The sequence below is a fragment of the Natrix helvetica genome (genome assembly GCF_964273705.1).
Source record: "Natrix helvetica genome assembly, chromosome: 7".
Classification (NCBI taxonomy): Eukaryota; Metazoa; Chordata; class Lepidosauria; order Squamata; family Natricidae; genus Natrix; species Natrix helvetica.
Genome location: NC_138558.1, coordinates 44,442,971 through 44,456,080, shown reverse-complemented (window position 1 = coordinate 44,456,080; position 13,110 = coordinate 44,442,971). Strand labels below are relative to the sequence as shown.

Here is a 13,110-nt window from a genome sequence, read left to right as displayed (position 1 = left end):
ATGGCTACAAGCCTGATCTCAAGAACCTCCACATTTTTGGTTCATATGCTATGGTGAACACTCCCTTAAGTCAAAGAAGAAAGGGAGGTACAGTAGCAAAGAGACTAAGATTTATGGGTATTGATGATAATTCAAAATGGTACAAATTCATTGATACTAAACATGTGATTGAAATTTCACAATCTGCTAATTTCGAGGAAGATATTGACTGGTCCAGGATTCATTCCAATGATCCTGAAGTTTATTTTCCTAGAGATGGTGTTCCAGATGCCACGCAGCCTGATGACAATTCGCAGGCAGATGTTCCTTCTACCAGTTCTTCACAACCTGATGTTCCGTCTTCTCAAGCCACGGATGCTGATGCTAGCGACGAACGTGAGGACGAGGATGATGATGAAGAAGAAGAAGAAGACTGGTCTGTTGTTCCTAGACGCTCCAAGAGGGCCACAAAAGGAATCCCTCCACAACGTTATTCATGGCAACTGACAAAAACACCAGTACCTTTGATTTGCAACGTTACTCTTCCTCCTGAGACATTCACACAAATCAAACAGCTTCCTGATTCAGAGCAAGACAAGTGGTATGATGCAATGCAGGATGAAATGGACAGTTTGAAGAAACTTAATGTATTCACACCTGCAAAACCTCCAGCAAACAAGAAAGTCATTGGCACCCGATGGGTCTACAGAATCAAGAAGAAACCAAATGGTGAGTCTTTATACAAAGCCAGACTTGTAGCTCAGGGTTTCGCTCAACGTTATCCTGAGGACTACACAAACACTTACTCACCAACAGTCAGAACTGAAAGTGTAAAAATTGCTTTAACCACTGCAACTATTCTTGGTTTAGAAGTTTTTCAATTTGATGTGGACACAGCTTATCTACATGCAGACCTAGATGAAGAGATCTACGTGAGAAGCCCTCCAGGATTCCGAAAGCAAGAAGGGGATACCTGGTTCCTGAACAAAAGTCTTTATGGTCTGAAACAGTCAGGTTTAATGTGGTATTTATGTCTTACTGACAAACTAAATTCAATGGGCTTTATTAAGTCCGAAACTGATGAATGCGTGTTCACAAAAAGATCTAACAATGCATATGAGATAATTCTTGTTTATGTTGATGATATTGTTTATATTGGTCCAAATAAGAAAATGAGTGAGATTTTTGCTAAAAGTTTGCAGAGATACTTCACACTAAAATCTTTAGGACACATTAGCACTTATTTAGGTGTTCAAATTGAAAAGACACAGAAGGGGTTTAGTCTTTCACAAGAAGAGAAAATTGACCACATTCTACATCATTGCAACATGAAAGATGCTAGCACAACAAAGACACCCATGCAAACAGATTTTCACAATTTAACACATGAACCAAGTCCTGAGTTCGAGGATCAAACACTTTATCGTTCAGTCATTGGTTCACTATTATACATTAGTAGTTGGACCAGACCTGACATCGCACTTAGTGTTAATCTTTTATCACGACACGTAGGTAAGGCAACACAATTTCATTGGTCATGCATTAAGAAGTTGTTGAAATACCTGAAACACACTAAACACATGAAGTTATTGCTAGAACCAACACACGCTGATCAACCAAAGTTGATTTGTTTTGCTGATTCCGACTGGGCGAGCGACAAGAAGTCACGCAAAAGCACTTCTGGTTACATGATGTTCCTAAATGGTTGTCCTGTTTACTGGCAAGTGAGAAAACAGAGTTTTGTTTCATGTTCATCTACTGAAGCTGAATATGCTTGTGTTTCAGATGCTTGTAATTCTCTAACGTGGTTTGATGCTTTGATCACAGATATCTGGACACGTCCGATTCGACCAATCACCGTGATGGAAGATAATGTATCTGTGGTTTATATTTCTGAGTCACATTTTACAGGTTCTAGGTCCAGACACATTGACATTCGTTATCAAAACACAAAGCAATTAGTTAAGCAAGGTTTTGTTAAATTGCAATATGTTTCTACACATGATCAGATCGCAGACATGCTTAACAAACCACTTGCCGCAAATCAACACGAGTATCTGCGAAAGAAGATGTGCCTTAATTGATGATTTGATGACGTCAGCCCAGACTAGCAAAAGAAGGGGTGTCACGATGTTAAAAAGTTTGCTAGGCCTGAACTGCCTAAACTGACATTCAAGAGTTAAACTAAGAAAGCTTTATTGCGCAGGTCATAAAACAAAAAGTTCTTATCTGAAAGTGATTTATTGCGCATGCGTTTACACATTCCAGAACTAAATTCTTTTCTTCTTTGTTCGGCAGCCAGCTTGGCAGACGTACCTTTCATTAACAAAATGTAACCATTAGTTATTTCTGTTTCATTTACTTTTATTATTTTATTATTAAAGTTTGTTTATTAATTAGAATACTTTTAAAGACTTTTATTTTTCTCAATATCTCAAAAGATATGCGGAAGGGAATCAGCCACGGTCCATTGATCTCAGATTTCCCCAGGGCATTTTTTTTTTCCCTGACATTGAACATTGGGCACTATATAATAAAATGAAATTAAATGGTGAAAAGAGTAAGGTTCTACATTTAGGCAACAAAAATGGAATGCACAGGTACAGTATAGGTGGTACCTTGCTCAGTAGTAGTAACTGTGAAAGGGATCCTGGAGTCCTAGTGGACAACCATTTAAATATGAGCCAGCAGTGTGCAGCAGTTGCCAAAAAAGCCAACGCAGTCCTAGGCTGCATCAACAGAGGGATAGAATCAAGATCACGTGAAGTGTTGATGCCGCTTTATAATGCCTTGGTGAGGCCACACTTGGAATACTGCATTCAGTTCTGGTCGCCACGATGTAAAAAAGATGTGGAGACTCTAGAAAGAGTGCAGAGAAGAGCAACAAAGATGATTAGGGGACTGGAGACCAAAACATATGAAGAACGGTTGCAGGAACTGGGTATGTTTAGCTTAAGAGAAAGAAGGACTAGGGGAGACATGATAGCAGTGTTCCAATATCTCAGGGGTTGCCACAAAGAAGAGGGAGTCAAACTATTTTCCAAGGCACCTGAGGGTAGAACAAGAAGCAATGGGTGGAAACTAATCAAGGAGAGAAGCAACTTAGAACTGAGGAGAAACTTCCTGACAGTTAGAACAATTAATCAGTGGAACAGCTTGCCTCCAGAAGTTGTGAATGCCCCAACACTGGAAGTCTTTAAGAAGATGTTGGATAGCCATTTGCCTGAAATGATATAGGGTTTCCTGCCTAGGCAGGGGGTTGGACTAGAAGACCTCCAAGGTCCCTTCCAACTCTACTATTGTATTGTATTGAAGGTATTCAAGCAGAGCTGGCTGGGGAATTCTGGGAATTGAAGTCCACAAGTCTTAAAGTTGCCAAGTTTGGACACCCCTGCCCTACTTGTTAGTTGGAAGCTGGTTGGGAAAGGCTCAAATCACAACTGTGACCCCCTGAATGCTGGAACTATCCTAAATACAGGCTGGTTGCCAAGTGCCCAAGTGAAGATCATGTGACTCTGGGATGTTGCAACAGTCGTAAGCATGACTACTGGCTATTACTTTTTTTTCAGAGCCATCATAACGTTGAATGGTCACTAAACAAATGGTCATAAGTCGAGGACTATTTATACCTGTATTTTGTGTGTTTGTGTATGAAGGAGGAGGCACTGCAAGAGTCATGATATCCCAGAGTCTTGCACTCTCATTTACTTGTTAAACGTAATCTGCATAATAAAATACTTGCGCATTCTTTAAGACTCAGTACTCTCCTTCTGACAGGGACTTTAGTCTACCACGTTATCCAACTGCCCAGGGAAACAACAGACAAGAAAAAATGAGGGCAGGCAGTTGTTTTCCCTCACTTCTCCCTCTTGCTTAACAGAGTAGAGATGGAGTAAAACTAAAATTATGGCAGCTGCACTGAACAGGGTTTCCATAGGAATAGGTGCAGGTAATTATAGATGGAAGGTCTTCTCATTATATCCTTTGCAGTCCAGGGCCATCCAGCCTATTAGAATGTATAGATTTCTTCAGGTTTGCTTGCATTTTTTAAGAATAAACCTTGTCCTATTAATTCTGCCCATAGCAGAATCTATTCTGCTTTAAGAATATTCTTTCTGTATTAACAAAACACTTCCTCCAAAAGTTCACTCCAATATGAAACATTTTTAAATTCTATATGAAGCTAAGTTTGCCATCTAGTGGCTGGAGATTAGAAAACTAAAACCCTATGCATTTTTGTACTAAAACATGGACAGAACACAATCAAAATACTTGCTTACTCAAGCATGTATATATGAATTTAGACTGTTTTGCTTGCTATGTTAAAACAATATTCTTTGATCATGTGATTCAAGATTCCAGTTACACTGGCTGGGAGTTACTCCAGAGCTGATATGGATAATATTTAATATGAGTCTCTATATGGACTGAAATAGTACATTTTCAGTCAGAATATTAAATTGTTTACCTCCCAGATTATAAAAAATGGAGAAGGAGCATTATTTTTGTACTCATGAATGACACAACAAAGGCATACTGAGTTGATTAAGTAAGAGCAATTAAACTTCACAGATAATTCTTTAACATGACCAAGATTACACAAAAATGGAGTTCTCACTCAAAAAGAAATGATTTATTATGACTACATGCCATCAAGGTGGTATTGATTCTTAGGAACTGGAGAGAGAGAGAGATCTTCTCCAGGACAATAGGGCCCTTCAGGTCTTCCAAACAGTGCACAGACCACCACAGCAACTGAGTCCATCAGCCTTGTTGTTGGTCCTTCTCTTTGCTTCCACCTTTCTCATTGTTATAGACTTCTCAAGACTTACAGTATCTCTCTGGAGAAACATAAAAGTTTTCTATCTTTATAAAAATATAAAGATAGCGAAGAGAAGGAAAAGAGCAGCAAGGTAGATAGGTTCAATTATAATAACAATGGCTATACTACCAGAAGAGCTGAAGGAACAAACTAGAGACAGATCATCCTATGCAAAATCTATTTATGCGGTCACAACCTGTTGATACTGATTTGATGTATTTAATTGGTTAAACTCAGACCACCTACTTTGCGCTTCATCATGTTATATAAACTGCAACAATGTTTTACGAGTCAGGCTATAACACACACACCCCTTTAATACTAACATCTGATCATTGCTCAACTAAATGGAGCTAAGGGCACATATATAGCATCTACTAGTGATATGCAGTCAGGGGAGGCAGGGGAGGGAGAGCCTCACCGTTCTCATCATGAAAAAAAAAACTGGGAAGCCGCGAAAGTGGCTGGGAGAGGCGCGCGGCTTGGTTTAGCCTCCCTGGACATTGCAGCAGCAGCCCCAAGTGCACCAACCTCGCCATTTTTTGCATCGGGCGAGTCCGGGATCCTTGCAAGGGGAATGGGACCACGTGTGCAGGAGGCTCCTCAGCGCCAGCCTCAGGTCAGCGCAGCCGCGGTCCCCTTCATGTTGGCTCAGGAAGGAGGGGAATGGAACCACGTGTGCAGGGGAAGGGGACTGCGGCTCTTGCTGATCTGAGGCTGGCGCTGAGGAGCCTCCTGCACACGTGATCCCATTCCCCTTGCAAGGATCCCAGGCTTGCCCGATGCAAAAAATGCCTAGGTAACATCATCAGTGCTAGAAGGGAGTGAGGGGAGGGGAAGGAGGAGAAAGGAGAAGTTTCTCTTCTCAGAAATGTCTTCTCAGTGGAGCTGTGGCAGCCTGCCTGTCCCTTTCTGACATTTCTGAGAAGAGAAACTTCTCCGGTCGGGCTGTGCCCGTGCGATCAGAGCAACCACGCGGTTTGATGACATCACCAGCCTCACCAGCCATAAACCTCACCGCACGTCACTAGCCTCTACAATGTTTACATTTTGATTTTGATCAGTGGTAGGCTGCTGCCGGTTTGAACCGGTTCAGGAAAACTGGTAGTTGCAACCTGCAGGTGGTCCCGTCCACCTGCCCGGGCACAACCCTATCCTATATCGGAAGGCACATGTGAGTGAATCGCCATGTTTTTTGATGCCGCATGCATGTGTGGATGGCGGACACACAAGCGAAGCTAGCGTGCGCGCGCTCACATTTCTGGTGCTAGGCGAACTGGTTGTTACAGTATGTGACGCTCACCTCTTGATTTTGTGCAAATTAGTTTTGCAAATTTGTGAAAATGTTTAAGCATATCTTTTTGCTTTATAATATGCAAGGTGAAATATCCTAGTACTGTAAGTATTTTCTTCCTTTTATCTTTGGAGACATGCATAGCCAATGGTACCAATGCTTGTTTTATTTATTTATTTATTTTTATTTTATTTATTTATTAGATTTATATGCCGCTCCTTCTCCTTGAAGGGACTCGGGGCGGCGTACAATAAAAATACATAACACAAATCGCATATCGCACGGAGGAGATATAAAAACACAATATCAATTATTACAATTCATAAAAATAATACAATAATAATAAAGTTAAAAGACATTAAAATACCCTAAAATTTAAAATTGCTAGGGGGATTAGTAGATAGAGCTATAGTTAAGCCAGTTTTAGAGCTATAGGGTCCTAATATTTCTAATTGTGGAAAGTATTTATGAAGACTATTGGAATTAACATTTGATTGCATAGAAGGTTGGTTCCAAATTCTTGAAGAACAATTCTGCTGTGGTCAAAGAATTAAACTTAAAATACTGTCTTGGAAATTAACTGTATATAAGAAGATGGAGGATACCAAAATTTGGTTTTGAAACAAAATAAACCATACAATATAATCTTAGCAAATAAATTTATGATTTTTTTTTCTTTCATTCAATCATATCCAATTCTGAGATTGCCTGGATAAGTACCTGCAGTTTTCTTGGCAAGGTTTTCCAAAGTGGTTTGCCATTGTCTCCTTCCATGGGCTGTGAGAGAGGGATGGCATAAGGTCATCCATCTGGCTTTGTACCTAAGACAGGTTTCCCAGTTTAGAGCCTGATTCCTGAACTTCTACACCAGACTGGGTCTCAATGTTATGATTAGGAGTACAAAATCTCAAAGACATCCTAGGGATGGGAAATTTCTGTTTCAAGATAATTTCTGCCTTCAAAATAAGATATTTTCCAAATCCAGGTTTAGGAAGTCTTTGCAAGTAAAAAGAAGGCAAAGGGAGTGGTGGGGGTATGGCCTGATAGTCTAATCTATTTCAGGACAGCTTGTCTCCTAACAAAGGGTTTTTCTTTTTCTCTTCTCGTGCATGCTGGAATACAAAGGAAAGTTGGTAAGGTTGAAACCATTGGTTCTCAGGTGATAGAGGACCAGCATAAATGATGACCAGATACTTCCCCATCCAAGCCTCTGAAGAGAATGATTAAATTTTTGTTGGCTAAGAGCTCAGAGGAAGATGATATGAACTTGGAGCAGATATATAGGGACCCAATTATAGCCCCCAAAAATTATGATAGTGAAAAGTATGCCACATTTCCTGTATACTATTGCAAATAAATCTTCTCTGGTATATGGCTTCATTCTAGTCTGCACTGAAACAATTTATGTAACCATGACACCTTTGTGAGCTTCTGCTACTGTAAGTTGCTGACTACAGTGTCAAGTGTCTGGAGAGTTGAGATTCATTGCTATGGTGGCCAGAGGCCTGACAGCTGTGAAAATAACATCCCTTTAAAAAAAAACCTAATTAACTGTTTTACCCCTGCTTGCTTCCCCTGCAATGCTCACACGCACACACACACACACACGTGTCAGAGAGAAACATACTTACTTGTCTGTCTGTCTGTCTGTCTGTCTATCTGTCTGTCTCTCCTCCTCTCTCTCTCTCTCTCTCTCTCTCTCTCTCTCTCTCTCTCTCTCTCGCAGAGTAACAACCCTTCCCCCCTTCCCCCACCCACATGTGCGCACACACAAACACACACACAAAGAATGGCAAGAATGGTTTTGGAGGTTGCTTGGCAGTTCCTTGATTGGGGTATTGTTTACTTCTTGACTGTTTGTCTGATGTTAATCTCAGAAAACAACAGAGAGGCCAAAGACTCATCATTTCATCCCTGAGCTACAAATATTCTCCTTTATCAGAAAAGAAGAAAAAATAAATGCAAAAATAATCCAGGCTCCTCCTGTCCAGCTAGCTGATAAGAAGGAAGTGAGTGAAAAGAACAGTAGGTCCTCTTATCTTTCAGGAAACAGAAACCATTTAGCCTCAATCTATTTTTAGTTATTGGTAAACAGGCTCCCTGCTTGGCATTGAACAGAATTAAAGGAACTTTAATAGCTACCATGTCAGAGAGAAACATACTTACTTGTCTGTCTGTCTGTCTGTCTGTCTGTCTGTCTGTCTGTCTCATAGTAACAACCCTTCCCCACCACACAAAATTTTCAGTTATCCTAAAATAGGTTCCTGTGAAAAATAATGGAAGAAATATTGCCCATAAGCAACTAAAACATGAAAGGAAGTTCACTGGAAAGCTAATCTCAAAAATTAAACTATGATAGATTTTTTTATTTAAGCATTTGCACCTCTATTGTCCTAGAAACCATGCCTCATTTTGTTTTCTTTAAGATTGGTGGCTTTAAAGGATTGGTATTCTATGGGGGGGGGGCTGATTGTAATGTAAATAACTGGTGCTTGATGAAGTGAAGCAGTCTTTGCAGCTGCGTACCTAACAGCTTGTTGTCATTGCTTTTGAGCGAAGAATAAAGAACTTAATTTCATGCAACTACCTGATGTTTTTATCATCCTGTATCAGGTGCAAAAAATCAGGACCATGTATTAAGTTGCAGCACGGAAGTCTTATACAAGTATGTGAACAAGAATCTGGTCACCTAATGGTTGCTAGATAAGCGTCAAAGGAATTCAAATTCAAAGTGAACTTGTATGGTTTCTGGCAATGTAAGGACTCTAAATTGATGGCACATTTAACTTGGCCCACCACAGCTCTGCCTGCTCTTCTACATCATGGCTTAGGATAAACTAGGTAAGGAATAAAATATTTAGATAGATAGATAATTGGAGGGAGAGAGTGAGAAGTTTTAAACAACTAAATAAAAAAACAAAAACAAATGCAAAAACTACAAACGTGCCCAGAAAATAACTTTAATATTAGTTGAGATTAAATACATAAATTTGAAACTATAAAAAGAATTTCCCATCCTTATTTATAGTGAGATGAGTAAGGGATTTGAAGGGGTTCTCCCAAATTTCTCCCCACCGGAGCTACCGGTAAGTTGTAACTTATGAAATTTCTGTTGAATCTCAAATGTCAATATGTCAATTGACAATATTACTTTAATATTTATATTTGAAGTTGCTAGCAAACTAAGTTATTGAATTATTTTCCTTTCATGGTCTTTACTTTTCACGTTGTGGTGCCTCAATTGCCATTCTGCTTCCAATTATGGAATGTTTCACATTTTATTTGGATAAATGTGGCGAATAAACCTAATCTTTTCAAGCCTCCTCAAATAAAACTCTTTGTAAACCTGATGCTTTTGGTCACAGTATTTGGATTTCTTTCCTGCCTGCTGAAAAATACAGTACAAATCCATTGCAATAAAATCCTTTTTAAGTCAATTAAGATTCTCAGTCATATACAATAGGTTTTTTGTGTCCAAGACGAGAAGTTCAGTTGCCATGACTCAACTTCCAGACAAAATACTTTTTCAAAAATCAAAGAAGTTTAAAACAGCCATGCATCTTGCTATCAGCCACAAAAAGGACCAAAGAGTCAACTACATGTTAATTTAACATAGTAAAAAAAGTTGCTGTTTTTTAAAACTACTAATAAGAAAATAAACTTAAACAATGTATTACATATGTCAACTTGACTGCCACATTGTCATAAATAATAACAGCCTGCATTTCAACTTTCTCTGTCTCATGCAAAATTTTGAGGTAGGTAAGTTGATCTCCTGGTCATGTAGACAGACAAATTACCCCTTGCAAGACAAAACAAACAAACTTTATTGCAGAACTACTGAAGGAGAGAAGCTACAAGTTAGGAAAAACAGAGAACAGACCAGATTAAATTTTCCCCCAAATAAAGTTTAATTTTGTCTATCACTTCTCAGATTGGTTTTTTTCCAAACGAGAGATGATGGAGCTGAATTTTTAGGCACATGTCTTGAGGTTATACAGCTATAAAGTTGAATTATTTTTATTTTCACATTTTAGTTGTCAGAAATATAGTATAGATTGTGAAAGAATTATCTTTTCCATATACCAGAATCAGAAGAGCATGCTACCTTAGGAAATTCAAGGAAGGTAAATGAAGGCATTTCTAAGCTAGTAGGCATAATTTCTAAGCGGGAGGCTTAAGACTCAAATGGCATATGGGGCAAACAGTTTGAGAGTAAGTCTTATATAAATTTGAGATAAGCTTCTATAACTCTCCAGAAAGCATGGATGGTCTTCCAAATTTACCTTAGATTAATCTGGAAATTAATTGACATCTCTACCTCCTTTTCCGAAATCAGAAAATCTTGAATTATTTTTCTGGATCAATCTGAAAAAGTTGGGAGAAATCTCCTTTCTCTCCTTATGGAAATCTTTTGTTCCAAAATGCATGAACTTTCATACTTCCTTTCCTTAAACCAGTAACTTATAAGGAAACCCTTGCCTTCTTATATCACCACTTTTATTCTCAAATACTCAGAAGCAGTTGGGCAATAGGTGATATTCCTTTGTGGAATTAGAAATAAATCAATTCAACATGGGAAACACAAAGTACACAACTATTTTCAAACCAGCTCAGGAATTTCATGTAGAAGTGTATTAGATCTCCTACAGTTTTATAGGGTTTCTACTCCTCTGTAAAATACACATGGTTGATTTAAAAAAGGATGAGAAAGAGAAAAAGAGTGTGTATCTGATCTTTTGGGTTTGTATATCTGTGAAGGAAAGCCAATATAGAAGGTGGGAAATCTTTCTATTTTGCTATTTTGCTATTTTGAGGATGCAAATTAGATGTGATTCTAAGAATTTTATTAAGCATATCTTTAGCAACTGTTTGGGAGTGGCAGATTACCTGGCCAGCATTAGTATTCCAAAAATGCCCTTGCTTTGGGCAAGGTGTTGCTAGGCTACAATAAGTGTCAAGGCTCTTTCTGGTTGCAGGATGAAGTGCCTTCTGCCTATCCTTGAGTCTGTAGAAGATGGTGGATAATGCAACAAGTGCAATTTCAAACGATGTTTGTGAAGGGTTCTGTCTAGTTCAGTGATGGCAAACCTTTTTGGCACTGAGTGCCCAAACCAGAATGTGTTTGCATATGTGTGCACTGGAGTGCTGGAAATCTGAAGAACAGCCAGTTGGTCTTCGGGTTTCCAGCATGTGCATGCATGCCGGCCAGCTGGTCTTTGTGCACACTGGAGCACCAAAAATCCTAAGACAAGCTGGCCAGTGCACACATGCCGGTTTTTTGGCTGTTTTCAGGCCATTTTTCGGGCCAAGAACACCTGGAAAAAGTCCCCAAAATGGCCCGAAAACAGTCTGAAAAAATACCCTGGTTTTTTGGCCATTTTTTGGGCCATTTTCTGGCACTGGCACCTGCGAAGACCAGCTGCCCGGAGCACATGTGCGCACTGGAAACCAGTAAGAGCAGCTGGCAATGGCGTGTGTGTCCACAGAGAGGGCTCTGCATGCCACTTCTGGCACGTGTGCCATAAGTTCGCCATCACAGGTCTATGTCATCTTTTTAAAATGTCATTGCTGAACAAGACAGTAGCTGGAAGCTTTTATGATAGTAGAAGGAAATATTGATATAATATCACTACTAAATAGCATGGTTTTTTTCTGACGGGGGTAAAGAATCACTTCCTCATATAACGTTTGGATTGTGGTCTAGATGAGGAAGGCAAAGAAAACAAAGAGTAGATCCAATTTCTCAATGCTATAATAAACTTGGTATTAATAACCTTTGTAGCAATATTTTATTCAATATTAGTAAATATCTATTAACACTGGGGTTTTGTCTTTTTGTGCTGAACAATTTTATTTCGCTTCCAAGAAGTACACTGTCTCTAAAGAAACAATGAGGCATGAATACTCTTTACCTCGGTTGTACTGAAGCTGTGTGCTGCAAATACAAGAGATGCTGCAGGATCTCCCAATTTCAGTTCCCATAACTGTTTCCCATTATTTGATGAAACTGGGCCAAGTTACACACAGGCATGAAACCATTGTCTCCTTTCTGTCTAGACTTTTATATAAAATAAATGAAAAGTGAACTAAGTAAGGAATGGTGGAGATTATCTCCTCCCAGTCTTGGTTTTTTTAAAATCCAATCTCCTGTCATCTGTTCACTAGTTCTCTACCTCTAATCTTCCCCCAAATATGACTAAGATGATGCAGTTCAAATCCCATTTCTACAACCTTTAGGTTTTTCAAAAGTTGTCATCCCCTCATGACAGTGTCTCCTCTCTTAGCTCTGACTGATAGCTTCTTCAAATAAACAGGCTTGTCTTACAAAACAATCGTCCTAGTTGCCCTCCAGATCTATATGGAATCCCCCATGTACTATTTACTGCATTTGTATCCTGTCCAATTCTGCAGTATTAACCCTGGGAACCTCAAGGATGTTCTGAGGAAACCAGCTGCTTGCTCCTCAGCCAAAGATTATAGTTACTTGCTCTCTTGAAGTAGTCATCTGCCTTAAAGGTGATGATAGAACAGTGGTCCCCAACCTTTTGGGCACCAGAAACCAGTTCCACGGAGAGAGGTTTTTCTAGGACACAGAAAAACATGCTGTGGTTTCACATGCTGCCTACATCCCCCAAATATCCGACCCTCTGGAATGACCTCCCCCTCGATATTAGAATAATCACTGATCTCTGCTCCTTCCGCAAGAAGCTTAAGACCCACCTGTTCAACTTAGCTGGCCTGGCCTATCCGTAGTTTTAATCCTTCTAGCCTGTATCTTAAATTTTTAGTGGTAGTTTTTTAGGTTGTTTTTTAATTTTTATCATACTGTACAGCCTAGTATTTAATTTGATTTTATGGGTATCTAAGAGTATTTGATTTTGTATACTGTTTTTTTATTGTGTTGTCTGTACACCGCCCCGAGTCCCTTCGGGGAGAGGGGGCGGTCTATAAATTTAATAAATATAATATATATTTATATTTGCATGGCTTTGCTTGTTTGCATGGCCTGGTT

At 39.3% G+C, this 13,110-nt stretch overlaps 1 protein-coding gene across 1 annotated transcript in view; it reads right to left on the bottom strand.

Moving 5' to 3' along the window:
- The window catches only part of FAT1 (FAT atypical cadherin 1), a 489,274-nt gene that overhangs the window by 72,758 nt on the left and 403,406 nt on the right, over positions 1-13,110 (bottom strand). The window lies entirely within an intron of this gene.